This window comes from Oncorhynchus keta, unplaced genomic scaffold (genome assembly GCF_023373465.1).
Source record: "Oncorhynchus keta strain PuntledgeMale-10-30-2019 unplaced genomic scaffold, Oket_V2 Un_contig_2206_pilon_pilon, whole genome shotgun sequence".
Classification (NCBI taxonomy): domain Eukaryota; kingdom Metazoa; phylum Chordata; class Actinopteri; order Salmoniformes; family Salmonidae; genus Oncorhynchus; species Oncorhynchus keta.
Window position 1 is genome coordinate 505,584 of NW_026282741.1, and position 22,159 is coordinate 527,742.

Genomic DNA, 22,159 nt, shown 5'->3' on the forward strand with positions numbered 1-22,159 from the left:
CAATTAAATTAAAAAACTTTATTGTTTTATTGACAGGCCCAAAGTAAAGGCGTTCTCTATGTTATTATCTGGTACTCCCTGTATATAGACATGTTATTACCTCCCTGTATATAGACATGTTATTACCTCCCTGTATATAGACATGTTATTAGTAAAGGCATTCTCTATGTTATTACCTCCCTGTATATAGACATGTTATTACCTCCCTGTATATAGACATGTTATTACCTCCCTGTATATAGACATGTTATTAGTAAAGGCGTTCTCTATGTTATTACCTCCCTGTATATAGACATGTTATTAGTAAAGGCATTCTCTATGTTATTACCTCCCTGTATATAGACATGTTATTACCTCCCTGTATATAGACATGTTATTAGTAAAGGCGTTCTCTATGTTATTACCTCCCTGTATATAGACATGTTATTACCTCCCTGTATATAGACATGTTATTAGTAAAGGCGTTCTCTATGTTATTACCTCCCTGTATATAGACATGTTATTACCTCCCTGTATATAGACATGTTATTACCTCCCTGTATATAGACATGTTATTAGTAAAGGCGTTCTCTATGTTATTACCTCCCTGTATATAGACATGTTATTACCTCCCTATATATAGACATGTTATTAGTAAAGGCGTTCTCTAGTGATTTAACTTTGTTGTTTATATCGCTTATGAAAGTACACGTGGAATGGAATGTAGTCCATAGATGACACTCAACTTTAGCTCAAAATAAGATTGCTTCCTGTAGCCGTTTTCCATTCTCTGTCTGAATCTTCAACAGTGAAGTATAGAAGGATTGGAATTGCTAGTTGAGTCTCTTGGTGGACGAGCATCTCTGATTCAAGTTTCTCCAGTGATAAAGTTCTACATTTTCCTTAAATAAATGACATGTTAAACGCACAGTTGTTGTATACACCTACATGTTTCTCTCTCCCAGCTGATTACTCTGATCGGCTTCATGTTTGCTTGTACTGTATATTCCTGTGCTTTCTTATATCTCCTGTTTGTTTTGCCATTTCTGGATGTTATTCAATGTGTTTCTACAAAAAGTAAAGGTCAAATTCTATACATTATCAAATTATTTAAATATTTTAGGGGGGAGGGGTCCTAAAATTCTAAATCTAATAGCTGAATGATCCATGGTATGACTGTCTTCGATCTTTAGAGGTTAAACGGGTCAACGTTCACAAGGCAACAGGGCCAGACGGATAACCAGGACGTGTACTCCGGGCATGCGCTGACGAACTGGTAAGTGTCTTCACTGACATTTTCAACCTGTCCCTGTAATACCAACATGTTTCAAGCAGTCTCTGTGCCCAACAACACCAAGGTAACCTGCCTAAATGACTACCGACCCATAGCACTCACATCTGTAGCCATGAAATGCTTTGAAAGGCTGGTCATGGCTCACATCAACACCATTATCCCAGAAACCCTAGACCCACTTCAATTCGCATACTGCACCAACAGATCCATAGACGATGTAATCTCCATTGCACTCCACACTGCTCTTGCCGACCTGGACAAAAGGAACATCTAGGTGAGAATTCAGTTCATAGACTATTACTCAACACCATAGTGCCCTCCAAGCACATCACTAAGCTAAGGGACTGAACACCTCCTTCTGCAACTGGATCCTGGACATCCTGACGGGCCGCCCCCAGGTGGTGAGGGTAGGCAACCTCAACTACCTAGTACCCCTGGACATTGACTTGGTACTGTTACTCCCTTTATATAACCATGATATTACTTGGTACTCCCTGTATATAACCATGATATTACCTGATACTCCCTGTATATAACCATGATATTACCTGGTACTTCCTGTATATAGCCATGTTATTACCTGGTACTTCCTGTATATAGCCATGTTATTACCTGGTACTCCCTGTATATAGCCATGTTATTACCTGGTACTTCCTGTATATAGCCATGTTATTACCTGGTACTTCCTGTATATAGCCATGTTATTACCTGGTACTTCCTGTATATTGCCATGTTATTACCTGGTACTCCTTGTATATAGCCATGTTATTACCTGGTACTCCCTGTATATAGCCATGTTATTACCTGGTACTTCCTGTATATAGCCATGTTATTACCTGGTACTTCCTGTATATAGCCATGTTATTACCTGGTACTTCCTGTATATTGCCATGTTATTACCTGGTACTCCTTGTATATAGCCATGTTATTACCCTTTTACTCCCTGTATATAGCCATGTTATTACGTGGTACTTCCTGTATATAGCCATGTTATTACTGGTACTTCCTGTATATAGCCATGTTATTACCTGGTACTCCCTGTATATAACCATGTTATTACCTGGTACTCCCTGTATATATCCATGTTATTACCTGGTACTCCCTGCATATAGCCATGTTATTACCTTGGTACTTCCTGTATATAGCCATGTTATTACTGGTACTTCCTGTATATAGCCATGTTATTACCTGGTACTCCCTGTATATAGCCATGTTATTACCTGGTACTTCCTGTATATAGTCATGGTATTACCTGGTACTCCCTGTATATAGCCATGTTATTACCTGGTACTTCCTGTATATTGCCATGTTATTACCTGGTACTCCCTGTATATAGCCATGTTATTACCTGGTACTCCCTGTATATAACCATGTTATTACCTGGTACTCCCTGTATATAGCCATGTTATTACCTGGTACTCCCTGTATATAACCATGTTATTACCTGGTACTCCCTGTATATAGTCAATATCACCTGGTACTCCCTGTATATAACCATGTTATTACCTGGTACTTCCTGTATATAACCATGTTATTACCTGGTACTCCCTGTATATAACCATGTTATTACCTGGTACTCCCTGTATATAGCCATGTTATTACCTGGTACTCCCTGTATATAGCCATATTATTACCTGGTACTTCCTGTATATAGCCATGTTATTACCTGGTACTTCCTGTATATTGCCATGTTATTACCTGGTACTCCCTGTATATAACCATGTTATTACCTGGTATTCCCTGTATATAGCCATGTTATTACCTGGTACTCCCTGTATATAACCATGGTATTGCCTGGTACTCCCTGTATATAGCCATGTTATTACCTGGTACTTCCTGTATATAGCCATGTTATTACCTGGTACTTCCTGTATATTGCCATGTTATTACCTGGTACTCCCTGTATATAACCATGTTATTACCTGGTACTCCCTGTATATAGCCATGTTATTACCTGGTACTTCCTGTATATAGCCATGTTATTACCTGGTACTTCCTGTATATAGCCATATAATGTCATGTGATAGGGCATTTCACTGTAAAGTCTACATTTGTTGTTTTCGGCACATGTGACAATTTGATTTATATATTTTACCAGGTAAACTGACTGAGAACACATTCTCATTTACTGCAACGACCTGGGAATGAGACAATTTGAAACTTGGAGTGATTCACTTGCCGTGATGGTATGAGGGCCCGACTGGGATTTTAGCCAGGACACCGGGGTAAACACCCCTACTCTTACGATAAGTGTCATGGGGTCTTTAGTGGCCACAGATAATCAGGACACCTGTTTAACGTCCCATCCTACACATGGAAATGTTCACTTCTGACCCTCCAACACCACTTCCAGCAGCGTCTGGTCTCCCACCTAAGGACCGACCTTAGCTTAGCTTAGCCTCAGAGGAAAGCCAGCAGTGGAAGCCACATTTTGTTGTGTTACAGCCTGAATTTTAAAAAAATGGATTAAATTGAGCTTTTGTTTCACTGGCCTATACACAATGGAATTATGATTTTTTTTTCGACATTTTTACTAATTCATGAAAACAAACAGTGATGGAGCAGAGAGATTGAGAGAGAAGAAGAGATGGCGAGAAGGATAGACTGAGAAAAGGAGAGAGAAGAAGAGATGGGAGAAGGATAGAGACTGAGAAAAGGAGAGAGAAGAAGAGATGGGAGAAGGATAGAGACTGAGAAAAGGAGAGAGAAGGAGAGATGGAGAGGTGGAGAAAAGGAGAGAGAAGGAGAGAGATTGAAAGAAGGTGAGAGGTGGAGAGAGCAGAGGCAGAGAAAGATGGAGAGGGAGATGGAGAAGGAGAGAGATGGAGAGAGAAGTCATGGGCATTTTTATGGACTTGGTCCCTCCTTTGCTGCTATAACAGCCTCCACTCTTCTGGGAAGGCTTTCCACTAGATGTTGGAACATTGCTGCTATAACAGCCTCCACTCTTCTGGGAAGGCTTTCCACTAGATGTTGGAACATTGCTGCTATAACAGCCTCCACTCTCCTGGGAAGGCTTTCCACTAGATATTGGAACATTGCTGCTATAACAGCCTCCACTCTTCTGGGAAGGCTTTCCACTAGAAGTTGGAACATTGCTGCTATAACAGCCTCTACTCTTCTGGGAAGGCTTTCCACTAGATATTGGAACATTGCTGCTATAACAGCCTCCACTCCCCTGGGAAGACTTTCCACTAGATGTTGGAACATTGCTGCTATAACAGCCTCCACTCTTCTGGGAAGGCTTTCCACTAGATATTGGAACATTGCTGCTATAACAGCCTCCACTCTTCTGGGAAGGCTTTTCACTAGATGTTGGAACATTTCTGCGTGGACTTACTTCCATTCAAACATAAGAGCATTAGTGAGGTCGGTCGATTAGGCCTGACTCGCAGTCAGCATTTCAATTCATCCCGAAGGTGTTCGATGGGATTGAGGTCACCGATCTCGACTAACCATTTCTGTATGGACCTCGCATTGCGCACGGGGGCATTGTCATGCTGAAACAGGAAAGGGCCTTCCCCAAACATTTGGAAGCACAGAATCGTTTGGAATGTCATTGTGTGCATCGGACTGCCAGATGGTGAAGCGTGATTCATCACTCCAAACAACACGTTTCCACTGCTCCAGAGTCCAATGTTGGTGAATTTTACACCACTCCAGCCGACGATTGGCATTGTGCATGGTGATCTTCGCCTTGTGTGCGGCTGCTCGGCCACGGAAACCCATTTCATAAAGCTCCCGACTTGTTTGTGGTGGTGGTTGACTCCAGGACAGCGGAGGAAACCTGAAACCCCACCTCTTTAAGGAATACCTAGGATAGGAAAGCTTCCGACTTGACTGTTTTGGATGTCATAAGGTGAATGCACCAATTTGTAAGTCGCTCTGGATAAGAGTGTCTGCTAAATAATATATATAATAATGAATGAATGACTTAAATGTAAATGTAATGTAAATGTTTTTTTGTGCTTCCGCAGTTTGGAGTGTTGCAACCCAGGACAGATTATTTGTATGCGCTACATGCTCCCGAGTGCAACTGCATTTCAGTGCAAGAGGCGTCACTACAGTCCCTGGTTCGAATCCAGGCTGCAACACATCCGAGTCCCATAGGGCGGCGCACAATTGGCCCAGCATCGTCCGAGTTTGTCATTGTGAATAAGAATTTGTTCTTATCTGACTTGCCGAGTTAAATAAAGGTTAAAAATATATATATTAAATTGCACTTGGCGGTTCCGTTCTGTGAGCTTGTGTGACCTGCCACTTCGCGGCTGAGACGTTTTTGCTACTAGATGTTTCCACTTCACAATAACAGTACTTACAGTTGACCGTGCCACGTTGAAAGTCTCTGAGCTCTTCAGCAAGGCCATTTTTCTGCCAATGTTTGTCTATGGAGATTGCATGGCCGTGTGCTCGATTTTATACATCTGTCCGCAACGGGTGTGGCTGAAAGACAAATCCACTAAATTGCATGGGTGTCCACATACAGTACCAGTCAAAGTTTGGACACACCTACTCATTCAAGGGTTTTTCTTTATTTTGACTTCCCACATATGCTGAGCACTTGTTAGCTACTTTTCCTTCACTCTGCGGTCCAACTCATCCCAAACCATCTCAATTAGGTTGAGGTCAGGTGATTGTGGAGACCAGGTCATCTGATGTAGCACTGAATGCATTCAAATGAAATTTAACCCAACCCCTCTGAATCAGAGAGGTGTGGGGAGGTGCCTTAATCGACATCAATGTCATCGGTGCCCGGGGAACAGTGGGTTTCTCAGGGACAGAAGGACAGATTTTTACCTTGTCAACTCTGGGATTCAATCCAGCAACCTTTCAGTTACTGGCCCAACGCTCCTACCAGGCTATGGACTTGGTATTTTACCATATAGCCCTATCTTCTGTATACCAACCCTACCTTGTTACAACACAACTGATTGGCTCAATTGTATTAAGAAGGAAATAAATTAACTTTTAACAAGGCACACCTGTTAATTGAAATGCATTCCAGGTGACTACCTCATGAAGCTGGTTGAGAGAATGCCAAGAGTGTGCAAAGCTGGTTACTTTGAAGAATCTCAAATCTAAAATATATTTTGATTTGTTTAAACACTCTTTTTTAGTTACTACATGATTCCATATGTGTTATATCATAGTTTTGATGTCTTCGCTATTATTCTACAATATAGAATTATTATTATTATTATTTAATTTGTAGGTGTTAGATTCAGTAGGTCCAAACCTTTGACCGATACTGTATGTCATGTGTCTTCCCATGCTCTTCATTCTACAACTGTTTGCACGTTGCTAAAACTCTGTGCTTGGTTGATAATATACCACTGGAAATGTGAGGTTTGTTTACTGTTCACTTGTTATAGTTTGTTGTTGAGGTCGTTCTTGTTACTTCTCATTTCTGTTTACTGTTGATTTCATTTGGCAAAAATAACATGTTACCCATTCAAAGAAAGGCCCAATGAATTGAATTGAGAGTGCGAGAGAGAGAGAGAGAGAAAGAGAGAGAGAGAGAGAGAGAGAGAGAGAGAGAGAGAGAGACTTTGACTTTTGGTCTTTCTTTATTGAAACATTCTTAATTCATTTAAAAATCACCCCCCACTCCTAAAATAAAATTAAAAAATAAATAAAATTATATCCTATACTGCATACATCACCATACACAAAATACTCCTACAACCGTATATCCAAAACATCTTCCCCAGCAATACAGACAGCCCCCCCAACACACCATATCTCCTCAAACATCTCCACACATTTCATCATTTTATAGAACTCAAACTCAACCCTAAGGCACGCAGAGACCATCCCATTAAACAGTAGTAAAGGGTCTGTTATCCCCCCATCTTTGACCCTGTTCCTCCTTGTTAGCCAAATAGCTAACTTTGCCTGAGCAAATAGAAAATTCAACAAAACACATTTTTCTTTCTCCTTACTCGAATACCTGTATCCCATTATAAACATCCCAACAGCAAAAACCACCCCCAACCTGTCACACAGACATTCCAACAGAGACATTAATGGCATTAACCTGGTGCACACAGAAAACACATGAATTACAGTTTTTTCATTTGACAGAAAGGACACCCCTGCCCAATTCCCGGATCAACCCGTGCCAACCAGCTGTTAGTGGCCAGGGCTCCATGAAGAACCCTCCACTGGAGGTCCCCTGACCTCTTTGGTACTGGGGGTTTGTAGAGCGCCCTCCATCTAAAACCCACCATACTCTCCTCCCCACATACCCCCCTGCCACTGATGTGCCTTCATGCTCCTCCTAACGCAGAGGTTAGGCTTCTAATGCTCCTAACCTTAACGCAGAGGTTGTAGAGGGCTTTACCTCCCACCTCCCACCCCTCAAACTCCCCCAGGCTCGGAGTGTTAAAATCTAACAAGTCCTCCAGACCCCCTTGCCAGTCTCCAATCTCTGCCGTCACCTGCAGTGGCGGGAACATTGGTGGCCCCTCTCCCTTTGGCCTCTCAAACACCCCCTTACCGGCTCAGACAGTGCCTCCTGGACCTCCTCCAGGAATCTCTCCAGCAGCCTAAGAGACGTTATTCCTGTTTGTTGTGCCAAGACCTCCGGGGTTTTCCACCCTCCTCTCCCAGCAGTCTCAGGTCACCCAGCCTTTGTAAACCCCCTGCCATCAGTTGCCTCTGCAGAGTGGCCGACTGAACCGATCTCAAAGGGATGGCTGGGTTGTGGAAGATGGGCTCCTCCCACACCCACTGCCAGGCCCTTCGTGTAGGCCTTAGCAGCTGCAGACCCTCAGCACTGCAGAGTAAAACTCTGAGAGACCTGCTGTACTCAGCCCTCTCCAGCTTCATGAGGAACAGCTGCCGGTCCAACCCTAATCCGCCAGCTCTCCTCAGCAGCGCATGCTGGTTCCCTCCAGCCAACATCAGTGTGGTACAGCAGTCTCTGCACCGCCTTTAGTCGGAAAGCAGCCATCCTGCTCTCCAGTTCCACCAGGCCCTGTCCTCCTTCGTGGACGGTCATGTACAAAACTGCTGCCTTCAGCCAGTGATGTCCCGACCAAAAAAGTCCACCAGCTTGCGTTGCAGGTCTGCAAGCAGACCGGGGGGGGTTGAGGACAGCCAGTTTATGCCACAAGGAAGATGCCACCAGGTTGTTGATTATCAGCACCCTCCCTCTATATGACACTTGGGACAGGAGCCACCTCCACCTGGCCAGTCTTGACACCACTGCCTGTGTCAGCCCCTCCCAGTTCTTGCTGACCCACCTCTCCGAGCCCAGGTACACCCCCAACACTTTAAGCCCTTCACAACCCCACTGCAAACCCCTGGAAGCAGAGGAGGAGCCCCTATCCCCCATGCCCCACATAACAGAGCTTTGCTCTTTCCCAGTTTTAGCTGATGAAGCTCCCTCGTACACCTTCAGACTGGTCTCTAGTTCCTGCATATCTTGCCCATCCCCTGACCATCATCTGCATATGCTGAGACTGCTATTCCTGTCACACATCCATGCCTGTCCAGCACACTCCCCGCAGTCTCCTGCGTAGCAGTCCTAAAAAAGGCTCAATGGCTAGTGTGTACAGCTGCCCAGATAGAGGGCATCCTTGTCTAATGCCCCGTCTCACCCAGACTGGCCTACTGAGCCCCCTCCCACCTTAACCATACATGACGCCTCAGCATACAACAGCTTCACACAGGTCACAAAACTCTTCCCAAACCCAAACACAGACATCACATTAAACAGATACTCATGATCCACTCTATCAAAAGCCTTCTCTTGATCTAAAGAGACCAGTCCAAAGTTCACATTAGAACCTCTCGACAAGTCCAACATGTCCCTAATCAAGAACAAGTTGTCCGTGATTGAGCGTCCCGGTACACAATATGTCTGGTCCTTGTGTATTATAGAGTCCAGATGGGACTTCAGTCTGTTAGAGAGGACCTTGGCAAAATCTTGTAGTCCGCACAGAGTAATGCCACAGGCCTCCAGTTCTTAAGTTCACACAAGTCCCCTTTTTTGGGCAGGAGAGTCAGAGCCGCCCACGGCAGCTCATCGGCAACTCTCCTACCCCGACGCATTCACGCAACACGCAAAAGAAATCCTGTCCAATTGTTCCCAGAATTTTTGTAAAATTCCACTGGAAGTCCATCGACCCCGGGTGCGACCCGGGGACATCTGGGTTACTGCCTCTGCCAGTTCATGTGACAACAGAGGAATGTCCATTTCATCCCTCTGTGCCCGAGAGAGCTTAGGGAGTCCTGCGAACAAGACCTGAGCACACATAGGATCACACATTTCTGCCCTATACAATTCAGTATAAAACTCCACAGTCCGCTCCCGCATCTCCCCCACCACAGAGGTCACCCGCCCATCAGACAGCCAGACAATGCATACCCTTGGCTTCACTGCTCTGTCTTTCCAAACCAAAGAAGAAGGAGCTGGGAGCATCCATCTCCTTGAGCATGGAGAACCTAACTCTTACAAGTGCTCCTTTGCTTTAACCTGGAAAAAACTGCCCAGGTCCCTACGTAATTCGGCTAAGTTAGCCTGGAGGCCACATTGCCTTGCCCCACCATCTCTACCTCCATCTCACTAATACACCGCTCTAGTTCCCCCAATACTCTCCTAGCCTCTGAGGATGAGAGAGCTGTGTACTGTTGACAGAAAAGCCGAATTTGCACTTTCCCCACATCCCACCATTGACTCAGAGACTCATACTCCTCTCTTCGCTGCCCCCATCTTTCCCAAAAGTCTGGAAACCTGAGGCAAAAGTGGCATCTTGTAAGAGCTTTACATTGAACTTCCAATAAGATGCCTGCCGGGCCCTGGTGAAATAGACAGCCGAGCCATGGTTATGTGGTGATCCGAAAACCCCACTGGGAGAATGGTAGCACCTAGCAGCCTATTGCTCTGATTCCTGGACATGTAAAAACGATCAAGTCGAGCTGCACTCACCCTAGCCCCAAAACCTTCACCCACGTATACTGTCTTGTGTTTGGATGTTTAGTTCTCCAAACATCCACTAGGTCAAACTGATTAAAGATGTCCCTTAACACTCCCACTGACACTGAATGAGGCTCTTCCCCATTTCTGTCTTTTGTAAAATCCATTGTACAGTTCCAGTCACCTCCGATCACCAGCGTCTCCTCAGGCGCTACTTGTGAAGTTCCTGTCTAAGACTCCCAAATAGAACCCCTCTTTCTCTCCCTGTGTTAGGCGCATACACATTTATAAAGACAAAACACATGTTGTTAATTTCTGCTTTAACAACAAGCAACCTACCCCTACACACCTCCTTTGAGGAGCAAATTTTTACAGCCAGACCCGTGCAAAAAGGACTGCCACCCCTGCACTAAGATTTGTCCCATGGCTCAACACACTTGCCCCTTTCCACCAGAGCCCCCAATCAACTTCATTCACCACATCACTATGTCTCCTGCAGAAACAACACCTGTACTTTTTTTGTTTTACATATTCACCCAAACACACTCCTCTTTCCCGCATCTCTGGCGCCATTTATATTGAGAGAGCCTACCCGAAGAGTCTCCATAAAAGTGGGAGAAAAGCCAGCAGAGAAATAGACCAATAGCAAAGCTCAAAAAAAGCCCCAGTGTCAGTAAGAAATTAAACATTTAAACAGTGTCTGAAGGTAAACCTTTACGCGCTGTTGTGACCCACTTCCTCAGCCTAAACCGTTTCCTGGGTGAGAGGACACCATGCCCTCATTTCTCATAGCATGTTGTACTGATCTTACAAACTTTCTAGGATCGGGAAAAAAAAGCCTCAAGATTAACTTTTTTCCCCTTAGTCTCATTCAGGAACCTTGTCAATTCTCTCAACGTGTACTTAGACCCCTCTGGTTGACTGGCTGTCAGCTCCGGGCCAATTGAAGAGGAGTCTGAAAAAAATACCTCCTCATCCTCTTCCTCAGACTCACTTTCCTCCTCTTCTCTATCTCCCACCCTGACCACCTGCCCTTTCTCTCTGGTTAGGGCCTCACCCACAGCAACAGGCAACATTTCCATGGAGCCTTTGTCCACACCCTTTTTCTTTTTCCTCTTGACCCCCCCCCCCCCTAATCTCTTACACTTCCCCACTATACTCTCCTCATCCACTAGAATAACCTGACTAGACGCAGTATCATCTGCACCACCCTCCATAGCATGACTAGGGCCAGCCTCAGCTATACCACCCTCCATAGCATGTCTAGGGCCAGCCTCAGCTAGCACAGCCCTCAGCACCCTCCATAGCATGTCTAGGGCCAGCCTCAGCTATACCACCCTCCATAGCATGACTAGCCAGGCCAGCATGACTAGGGCCAGCCTCACACCACCCTCCATAGCATGACTAGGGCCAGCCTCAACAGCAGTACGTTAGTGCTACAGCAGTACGTTAGTGTAGAGTTGTTAGTGCTACAGCAGTATGTTAGCGTACAGTTAGTAATGCTTCACCAGCCCGTTAAGATGTTAGATGCACTATTGTAAGTGACTGTTCTACTGTATGTCAGTATAGGTTGAGTGCTACGCAGTTTGTTAGTCGCTACTGCAGTATGTTAGCGCTTCAGCTAGTATGACTTAGATGCTACAATGCTAGTATGTTAGTGCTACAGCAGTACGTTAGTGTAGAGTTGTTAGTGCTACAGCAGTATGTTAGCGTAGAGTTGTTAGTGCTACAGCAGTACGTTAGTGCTAGAGTAGTTAGTGCTAGCAGTATGTTAGTGCTACAGCAGTATGTTAGTGCTACAGCAGTATGTTAGCGTAGAGTAGTTAGTGCTACAGCAGTATGTTCGTGCTACAGCAGTATGTTATGTAGAGTTGTTAGTGCTACAGCAGTATGTGTTAGTGCTACAGCAGTATGTTAGTGCTACAGCAGTATGTTAGTGCTACAGCAGTATGTTAGTGTAGAGTTGTTAGAGCTACAGCAGTATGTTAGGGTAGAGTTGTTAGTGCTACAGCAGTATGTTAGTGCTACAGCAGTATGTTAGTGCTACAGCAGTATGTTAGTGCTACAGCAGTATGTTAGTGCTACAGCAGTATGTTAGTGCTACAGCAGTATGTTAGTGTAGAGTTGTTAGTGCTACAGCAGTATGTTAGTGCTACAGCAGTATGTTAGTGTAGAGTTGTTAGTGCTACAGCAGTATGTTAGTGCATTATTCTCCATGTATGTAATGATGATGCGGTGACGTTTGAAACGCTATTAGCGCGAGCTAACTAGCCAGCCATTTCAATTCAGTTACACCAGCCTAATCTCGGGAGTTGATAGGCTTGAAGTCATAAAGAGAGCAATGCTTGATGCACAAGGAAGAGTTGCTGGCAAAACGCACAAAAGTGCTTTACGCGCCTGCTTCACTGTTCCTAGACCAGTTAACCCAACTGTTCCTAGACCAGTTAACCCACTGTTCCTAGACCAGTTAACCCAACGCGCCTGCTTCACTGTTACCTAGACCAGTTAACCCAACGCGCCTGCTTCACTGTTCCTAGACCAGTTAACCCAACGCGCCTGCTTCCACTGTTCCTAGACCAGTTAACCCACTGTTCCTGACCAGTTAACCCACTGTTCCTAGACCAGTTAACCCAACGCGCCTGCTTCACTGTTCCTAGACCAGTTAACCCTAACCTACGCGCCTGCTTCACTGTTCCTAGACCAGTTAACCCAACGCGCCTGCTTCTGCATACAGTCAGATTATATGCAACGCAGGACACGCTAGATAATATCTAGTAATATCATCAACCATGTATAGTTAACTAGTGATTATTATTGATTGTTCTTTATATGATCAGTTTAATGCTAGCTAGCAATTTACCGAGAGAGAGGCAGATCGTTATTGCGTTGGACTAGTTAACTGTAAGGTTGCAAGATTGGATCCCCTGAGCTGACAAGGTGAAAATCTGTCGCTCTGCCCTGAACAGGCAGTTAACCCACTGTTCCTAGACCAGTTAACCCAACGCTCCTAGACCAGTTAACCCAACGTTCCTAGACCAGTTAACCCACCGTTCCTAGACCAGTTAACCCACGTTCCTAGACCAGTTAACCCACGTTCTAGACCAGTTAACCCAACGTTCCTAGACCAGTTAATCACCGTTCCTAGACCAGTTAACCCACCGCTCTGTGACCAGTTAACCCAACGTTCCTAGACCAGTTAACCCACCGTTCCTAGACCAGTTAACCCAACGCTGACCAGTTAACCCAACCGTTCCTAGACAAGTTAACCCAACGTTCCTAGACCAGTTAACCCACCGTTCCTAGACCAGTTAACCCAACGTTCCTAGACCAGCTAACCCACTGTTCCTAGACCAGTTAAAATCAGACCAGTTAACAACGCTCCTAGACCAGTTAACCCACCGCCCTAGACCAGTTAACTCAACGCCTTGACCAGTTAACCTAACGCTCCTTGACCAGTTAACCCAACGCTCCTAGACCAGTTAACCCAACGCTCCAGAGACCAGTTAACCCCATCGCCTCTGGCCGTCATTGTTACCAAGAATGTTAGTCTGTGTGTATTTAGTGATGCTGCAGTAGGCATAAAAGGGTGATGTGCTGCAGTGGCAGGGTCTGTATGTAGTGATGCCAAGTGTGGTAGGGTATGTGTGTATATGATGCTGTGTAGATATGTGTGTATGTAGTGATGCTGCAAGGTAGGGTCTGTATGTATGTAGTGATGCTGCGGTGGTAGGGTATGTGCATGCAGTGATGCTGCAGTGGTAGATATGTGTATGTAGATGCTGCAGTGGTAGGGTATGTGTGTGTATGTAGTGATGCTGTGGTGGTAGGGTATGTAGTGATGCTGCAGTGGTAGGGTATGTGTGTATGTAGTGATGCTGCAGTGGTAGGGTATGTAGTGATGCTGCAGTGGTAGGGTATGTGTGTATGTAGTGATGCTGCGGTGGTAGGGTCTGTGTGTATGTAGTGATGCTGCAGTGGTAGGATATGTGTGTGTATGTAGTGATGCTGCAGTGGTAGGGTATGTGTGTGTATGTAGTGATGCTGTGGTGGTAGGGTATGTAGTGATGCTGCAGTGGTAGGGTCTGTATGTAGTGATGCTGCGGTGGTAGGGTATGTGTGTATGTAGTGATGCTGTGGTGGTAGGGTATGTAGTGATGCTGCAGTGGTAGGGTCTGTATGTAGTGATGCTGCGGTGGTAGGGTATGTGTGTATGTAGTGATGCTGCGGTGGTAGGGTATGTGTGTATGTAGTGATGCTGCAGTGGTAGGGTATGTGTGTAGTGATGCTGCAGTGGTAGGGTATGTAGTGATGCTGCAGTGGTAGGGTATGTATGTAGTGATGCTGTGGTGGTAGGGTATGTGTGTATGTAGTGATGCTGCGGTGGTAGGGTCTGTATGTAGTGATGCTGCGGTGGTAGGGTCTGTATGTAGTGATGCTGCAGTGGTAGGGTCTGTATGTAGTGATGCTGCAGTGGTAGGGTCTGTATGTAGTGATGCTGCAGTGGTAGGGTCTGTATGTAGTGATGCTGCAGTGGTAGGGTCTGTATGTAGTGATGCTGCAGTGGTAGGGTCTGTATGTAGTGATGCTGCAGTGGTAGGGTCTGTATGTAGTGATGCTGCGGTGGTAGGGTATGTAGTGATGCTGCAGTGGTAGGGTCTGTATGTAGTGATGCTGCGGTGGTAGGGTATGTAGTGATGCTGCAGTGGTAGGGTCTGTATGTAGTGATGCTGCGGTGGTAGGGTATGTGTGTATGTAGTGATGCTGCGGTGGTAGGGTATGTGTGTATGTAGTGATGCTGCGGTGGTAGGGTATGTGTGTATGTAGTGATGCTGCGGTGGTAGGGTATGTGTGTATGTAGTGATGCTGCGGTGGTAGGGTATGTGTGTATGTAGTGATGCTGCGGTGGTAGGGTATGTGTGTATGTAGTGATGCTGCGGTGGTAGGGTATGTGTGTATGTAGTGATGCTGCGGTGGTAGGGTATGTGTGTATGTAGTGATGCTGCGGTGGTAGGGTATGTGTGTATGTAGTGATGCTGCGGTGGTAGGGTATGTGTGTATGTAGTGATGCTGCGGTGGTAGGGTATGTGTGTATGTAGTGATGCTGCGGTGGTAGGGTATGTGTGTATGTAGTGATGCTGCGGTGGTAGGGTATGTGTGTATGTAGTGATGCTGCGGTGGTAGGGTATGTGTGTATGTAGTGATGCTGCGGTGGTAGGGTATGTGTGTATGTAGTGATGCTGCGGTGGTAGGGTCTGTGTGTATGTAGTGATGCTGCGGTGGTAGGGTATGTGTGTATGTAGTGATGCTGCGGTGGTAGGTCTGTGTGTATGTAGTGATGCTGCGGCAGGGTCTGTATGTAGTGATGCTGGCAGGTAGGGTATGTGCAAAGTAAAGATGCTATGGTGGTAGGGTCTGTATGTAGTGATGCTGCAGTGGTAGGCATGTGTATGTAGTGATGCTGTGTGGTAGGGTCTGTATGTAGTGATGTGGGTGTGTGGTAGGGTCTGTGTGTAGTGATGCAGTGGTAAGGTCTGTGTGTATGTAGTGATGCTGCGGTGGTAGTCTATGTATGAGTGATGCTTGCGGTGGTAGGGTTATGTGTATGTAGTGATGCTGCAGTGGTAGGGTATGTGTGTATGTAGTGATGCTGCAGTGGTAGAGATGCTGCAGGAATCTGGTATGTAGTGATGCTGCAGTGTAGGGTCTGTATGTAGTGATGCTGCAGTGGTAGGGTCTGTATGTAGTGATGCTGCGGTGGTAGGGTCTGTATGTAGTGATGCTGCGGTGGTGGTAGTGGTATGTATGTGTAGTGATGCTGCGGTGGTAGGGTATGTATGTAGTGATGCTGCGGTGGTAGGGTATGTGTATGTAGTGATGCTGCGGTGGTAGGGTGGCGTGTGTATGTAGTGTGCTGCCTGTAAAGATGCTGCGGTGGTAGGGTATGTGTGTATAGTGATGCTGCGGTGGTAGGGTATGTCTGTGTATGTAGTGATGCTGCGGTGGTAGGGTATGTGTGTATGTAGTGATGCTGCAGTGGTAGGGTATGTGTATGTAGTGATGCTGCGGTGGTAGGGTCTGTATGTAGTGATGCTGCAGTGGTAGGATATGTGTGTATGTAGGATGCTGCGGTGGTAGGGTCTGTGGTGGTAGGTATGTAGTGATGCTGCTGCGGTGGTAGGGTATGTGTGTATGTAGTGATGCTGCGGTAGGGTATGTAGGGTCTGTCCATGGTGATGCTGCAGTGGTAGGGTATGTGTGTAGTGATGCTGCGGTGGTAGTCTGTGTGTATGTAGTGATGCTGCGGTGGTAGGGTCTGCAGTGGTGTATGTAGTGATGCTGCGGTGGTAGGGTCTGTATGTAGTGATGGTGGGGTGGTAGTAGTATGCTGCGGTGGTAGGGTCTGTATGTAGTGATGCTGCGGTGGTAGGTGATCTGTGTGTATGTAGTGATGCTGCAGTGGTAGGGTCTGTATGTAGTGATGCTGCGGTAGGGGTAGGTGATGCTGTGGTGGTAGGGTATGTAGTATATGCGGTAGGGTGATGTGATTGCGGTGGTAGGGTATGTGTGTATGTGTAGTGATGCGGTGGTAGGGATGTGTGTATGTAGTGATGCTGCGGTGGTAGTGATGCTCTGTCTGTATGTAGTGATGCTGTGGTGGTAGGGTATGTAGTGATGCTTGCAGTGGTAGGGTCTGTATGTAGTGATGCTGCGTGGTAGGCATGTGTATGTAGTGATAGGGTGTGTGTATGTAGTGATGCTGCGGTGGTAGGGTGTGTGTATGTAGTGATGCTGCAGTGGTAGGGGTCTGTATGTAGTGATGCTGCGGTGGTAGGATATGTGTGTATGAGTGATGCTGCAGTGGTAGGGTCTGTGTGTAGTGATGCTGCGGTGGTAGTATGTGTGTATGTAGTGATGCTGGGTGTGGTATGTGTGTATGTAGTGATGCTGCGGTGGTAGGGTATGTGTGTATGTAGTGATGCTGCGGTGGTAGTGTGTATGTAGTGATGCTGCAGTGGTAGGGTCTGTATGTGATGCTGCAGTGGTAGGGTAGTGATGCTGTGGTGGTAGGGTCTGTATGTAGTGATGCTGCAGTGGTAGGGTCTGTATGTAGTGATGCTGCGGTGGTAGGGTATGTGTGTATGTAGTGATGCTGCGGTGGTAGGGTCTGTGTGTATGTAGTGATGCGGTAGGGTAGGTGTATGTAGTGATGCTGCAGTGGTAGGGTCTGTGTGTATGTAGTGATGCTGGTGGTAGGGTCTGTGTGTATGTAGTGATGCTGCGGTGGTAGGGTCTGTGTGTATGTAGTGATGCTGCGGTGGGTATGTGTGTATGTAGTGATGCTGCGGTGGTAGGTATGTGTGTATGTAGTGATGCTATGTGGAGGGTATGTGTGTGTGATGTTATGTGGCAGGGTATGTGTGATGTAGTGATGCTGCGGTGGTAGGGTCTGTGTGTATGTAGTGATGCTGCAGTGGTAGGGTCTGTATGTAGTGATGCTGCAGTGGTAGGGTATGTGTGTATGTAGTGATGCTGCAGTGGTAGGGTATGTATGTAGTGATGCTGCAGTGGTAGGTCTGTATGTAGTGATGCTGCGGTGGTAGGGTCTGGTAGTGATGCTGCTGTGTGTATGTAGTGATGCTGCGGTGGTAGGGTCTGTGTGTATGTAGTGATGCTGCAGTGGTAGGGTATGTGTATGTATGTATGTATGTAGTGATGCTGCGGTGGTAGGGTCTGTATGTAGTGATGCTGCAGTGGTAGGGTCTGTGTGTATGTAGTGATGCTGCGGTGGTAGGGTCTGTGTGTATGTAGTGATGCTGCAGTGGTAGGGTCTGTGTGTATGTAGTGATGCTGCGGTGGTAGGGTCTGTGTGTATGTAGTGATGCTGCAGTGGTAGGATGTATGTATGTATGTATGTATGTATGTATGTATGTATGTATGTATGTATGTATGTATGTAGTGATGCATATTTGACTAACACTTTCCTTTTCTCTTTCCAGATAAATACAGACCTCCCAACACGTCCTTAGAGGTGAGTTACACACCAAGGACTGTTTTGGTTTGTCAGATAAGGTTTCTACTGGTAGAGAATGAACCATGTTTCCATTGTTTTAAGGGTGCTTTAGAAACCAAGCTTGAATTTGTTCGTCATCACGGAGTACTGGTTACTCCGATGAGCCAATGAACAGTCATGTTTCTATGGTTTAATAACACTGAATAAAAACACTACAATTGAGTTTAGGTGGATATAGAGTATCATGGAGTTGTTTGAGATATACCATGCTTCCAGAACTGAGCTTTGTATTTTCTCATAGGCTTCTGCAGTAGTGTAGGACTGTAGTGTATTATTCCATCGTATGCATTTGTGTCTAACATGTAGTCAGCTGAGACCTGTTTGTGTCAAGGTCCCACTGGGGGAATATTTGTTTAAGTGTGTTTCATGGAACGGAAATCATCCAAATACAGAGCCCAGTGCCCACCATGGAAACCATGAGCGACCATTTGTACTGAGTTGGCGTGATAACGGCATAGACGGCTTGGCGCTGAGATAAGGGGTTTCTCTCTCTCTCCTTATCACTCTCCAGCTCCCAGACATTTGATTGTCACACTGAATTGGAAGGCTCTAGATATATACTTTTTTTTGTTGCTTTTTTCAGTGTTTTCATTGAATTGGAAAAAGCTAAATCACTGAAACGGACATTGAATCTCAATGGAATAAAACACTGACAGGAGTTGAGGCTGTGGAAATCTACCCACACTGCACCTATGTCAATATAAGGCTTGTCTCTAAACAATTGTTGGAAAAATTACTTGTCATGGACAAAGTAGATGTCGAATCGACTTGCCAAAACTATAGTTTGTTAACAAGACATTTGTGCAGCGGTTGAAAAACGAGTTTTAAAGACTCCAACCTAAGTGTAGACACATTCACACACTTTACTTTGTTGAAAGGGTAACAATGGCACAGTTTGGAAGAGGAATAGGCAAAGCATGAATATGTTAGCTACATTAACTACCTAAGAGAACATTTTAATGTAGCCGAAGATTATAGGGTCCCATAGGAAATACTGACCAACACTTTGGTTCCTAACCTGTCACAATAACTCGTCCCTAGCATTTGCATTCGTTGTCATGTTGAATACTGTATTTAAAGTGACCACTTAGATTCTAACTATAGAATTATAATAAACATTATTTTTCCATGATTCCAACAGTTGACCCATGATTTTTCACCTAAATCGCAAGTCAAATCAACAGCAGTGTGGAATTATTATTATAATATATATATTTTTAACAGTTTATTTAACTAGGCAAGTCAGTTTAAGAACAAATGTTTATTTACAATGACGGCCTACCCGGGCCAAACCTGGACGACGCTGGGCCAATTGTGCGCTGCTCCATGCGACTCCAATCATGAAATGATTGCAGAAATTGATAAATGCTGAAAATGGTTTTTGGTTGAAGTTGAATTGAACAGTTTAGTAAAAATATATATAAAAATCTGGATCGAGAAATGACTTAGAATGTATGTGTTGCCTCCTTAGAGTCACACACTGAAAGCATCAATTTATATTATTCAAAAACATATATAATACTGTCCACATACTTTTAAAATACTGTGATATGTTTAGAACATATCACCTGCTAGACTTGTTGGCCAAGAAGGTCATCTCTCTACTAACTATGCCTCCAAATAGGTAATTTCCTCATTGCGTTGTTTACTGTAGTTCATGTTGAGTTGTCGTAACGGGACGTCAAGCCTACAGTTTGCTACATTCTAATATCCCAATGTAACAATGTAGGCTAATGATGTCATCTCTTTAGAACAGATTCTTGAATATTCTAACGACTTACTGTTTTGCCTATCGATTTCATCTCTCCCAAAATGTAAAGGGTCAGGGAATATAGCATAGGACTAAAGGCTAGCTTGTGCTTCTTATTGCACATCATGATGCTCCCCTTGTTGTTTATCATGTAAGTGAAGACAATATCGACTGGTTTCGTACTACATTAGCCTTGTTCATGCTCCGACAGTAGTGTTTTCATAATTTAGTCCGTTTGTAGCGGGTATGTACACCACCAGTCCAACGCCCCACCACTGTAAAGCCATGGTTGACAGATGGTTTACAAACTAAATGACAAATTAAAACCATAAAATAACGCCAAACCAAACGTCACACACACTGCGGGATGCAAACAGAGCCGCGCCCCCACCCACACCAAACGTCACACACTACCCAACACCACACCACACTACCTCACACCGCACCACACTACCCTACACCACACCACTACCCTACACCGCACTACACTACACTACCCTACACCACACCACACTACCCTATATAGTACCTTCTACCACACTCCTACACCACACACCACACCACACCTACACCGCACTACCCTACACCACACCTACACCACACCACCACATACCCTACACCACACCACACTACCCTATATAGTACCTTCTACCACATTACCCTACACCACACCACACCACACCCTACACCGCACTACCCTACACACCACACCACACTACCCTACACCGCACTACCCTACACTACTCCTACACCACACTACCCTATATAGTACCTTCTACCACATTACCCTACACCACACTACACACCCTACACCACACTACACCACCACACTACACTACCCTACACCACACCACACCACCCTACACCACACCACACACCCACACCACACTACTCCTACACCACACTCACTCCTACACCACACTACCCTACACCACACTACCCTACACCACACTACACTACCCTACACCACACCCACACTACCCTACACCACACTACCCTATACCACACACCCTACACCACACTACACAAGATCACTCCTATACCACACTACCCTACACCACACCACACTACCCTACACCACACTACCCTACACCACACTACACTACCCCACACCACACTACACTACCCTACACCACACCACACTACTCCTATATAGTACCTTCTACCACATTACCCTACACCACACTACACTGCCCTACACCACACCACACTACCCTACACCACACTACACTGCCCTACACCACACTACACTACCCTACACCACAATACACACTACCCTACACCACGCCACACTACCCTATATAGTACCTTCTACCACATTACCCTACACTACCCTACACCACACTACACTACACCACACTACACTACACTACCCTACACTCACTACCCTACACTACACTACCCTACACCACACCACACCACACTACCCTACACCACACTACCCTACACTACACCACACTACACTGCCCCCTACACACCACACTACACCACCCCTACACCACAATACACTCACCCTACACCACGCCACTACACTGCCCTACACCACACTACCCTACACCACACCACACTACCCTATATAGTACCTACACTCACATTACCCTACACCACACCACTACACCATATACTACCCTACACCACACCACACTACACTACACTACACCACACTACCCTACACCACCACACACACTACACTACACCCCACACTACACTACACTACCCTACACTACACTACCCTACACTACACTACCCTACACCACACTACCCCACCACACCACACTACCCCTACCCTACACCACACTACCCTACACCACACTACCCTACACCACACTACCCTACACCACACTACCCTACACCACACTACACTACCCTACACCACACCACACTACCCCTATATAGTACCTTCTACCACATTACCCCTACACCACACTACACTGCCCCTACACCACACCACACTACCCTACACCACACTACACTGCGTTCTACACCACACCACACCACCCTACACCACAATACACTACCCTACACCACAATACACTACCCTACACCACGCTCACACTACCCTATATAGTACCTTCTACCACATTACCCTACACTACCCTACACCACACTACACTACACTACACCACACACTACACTACACCA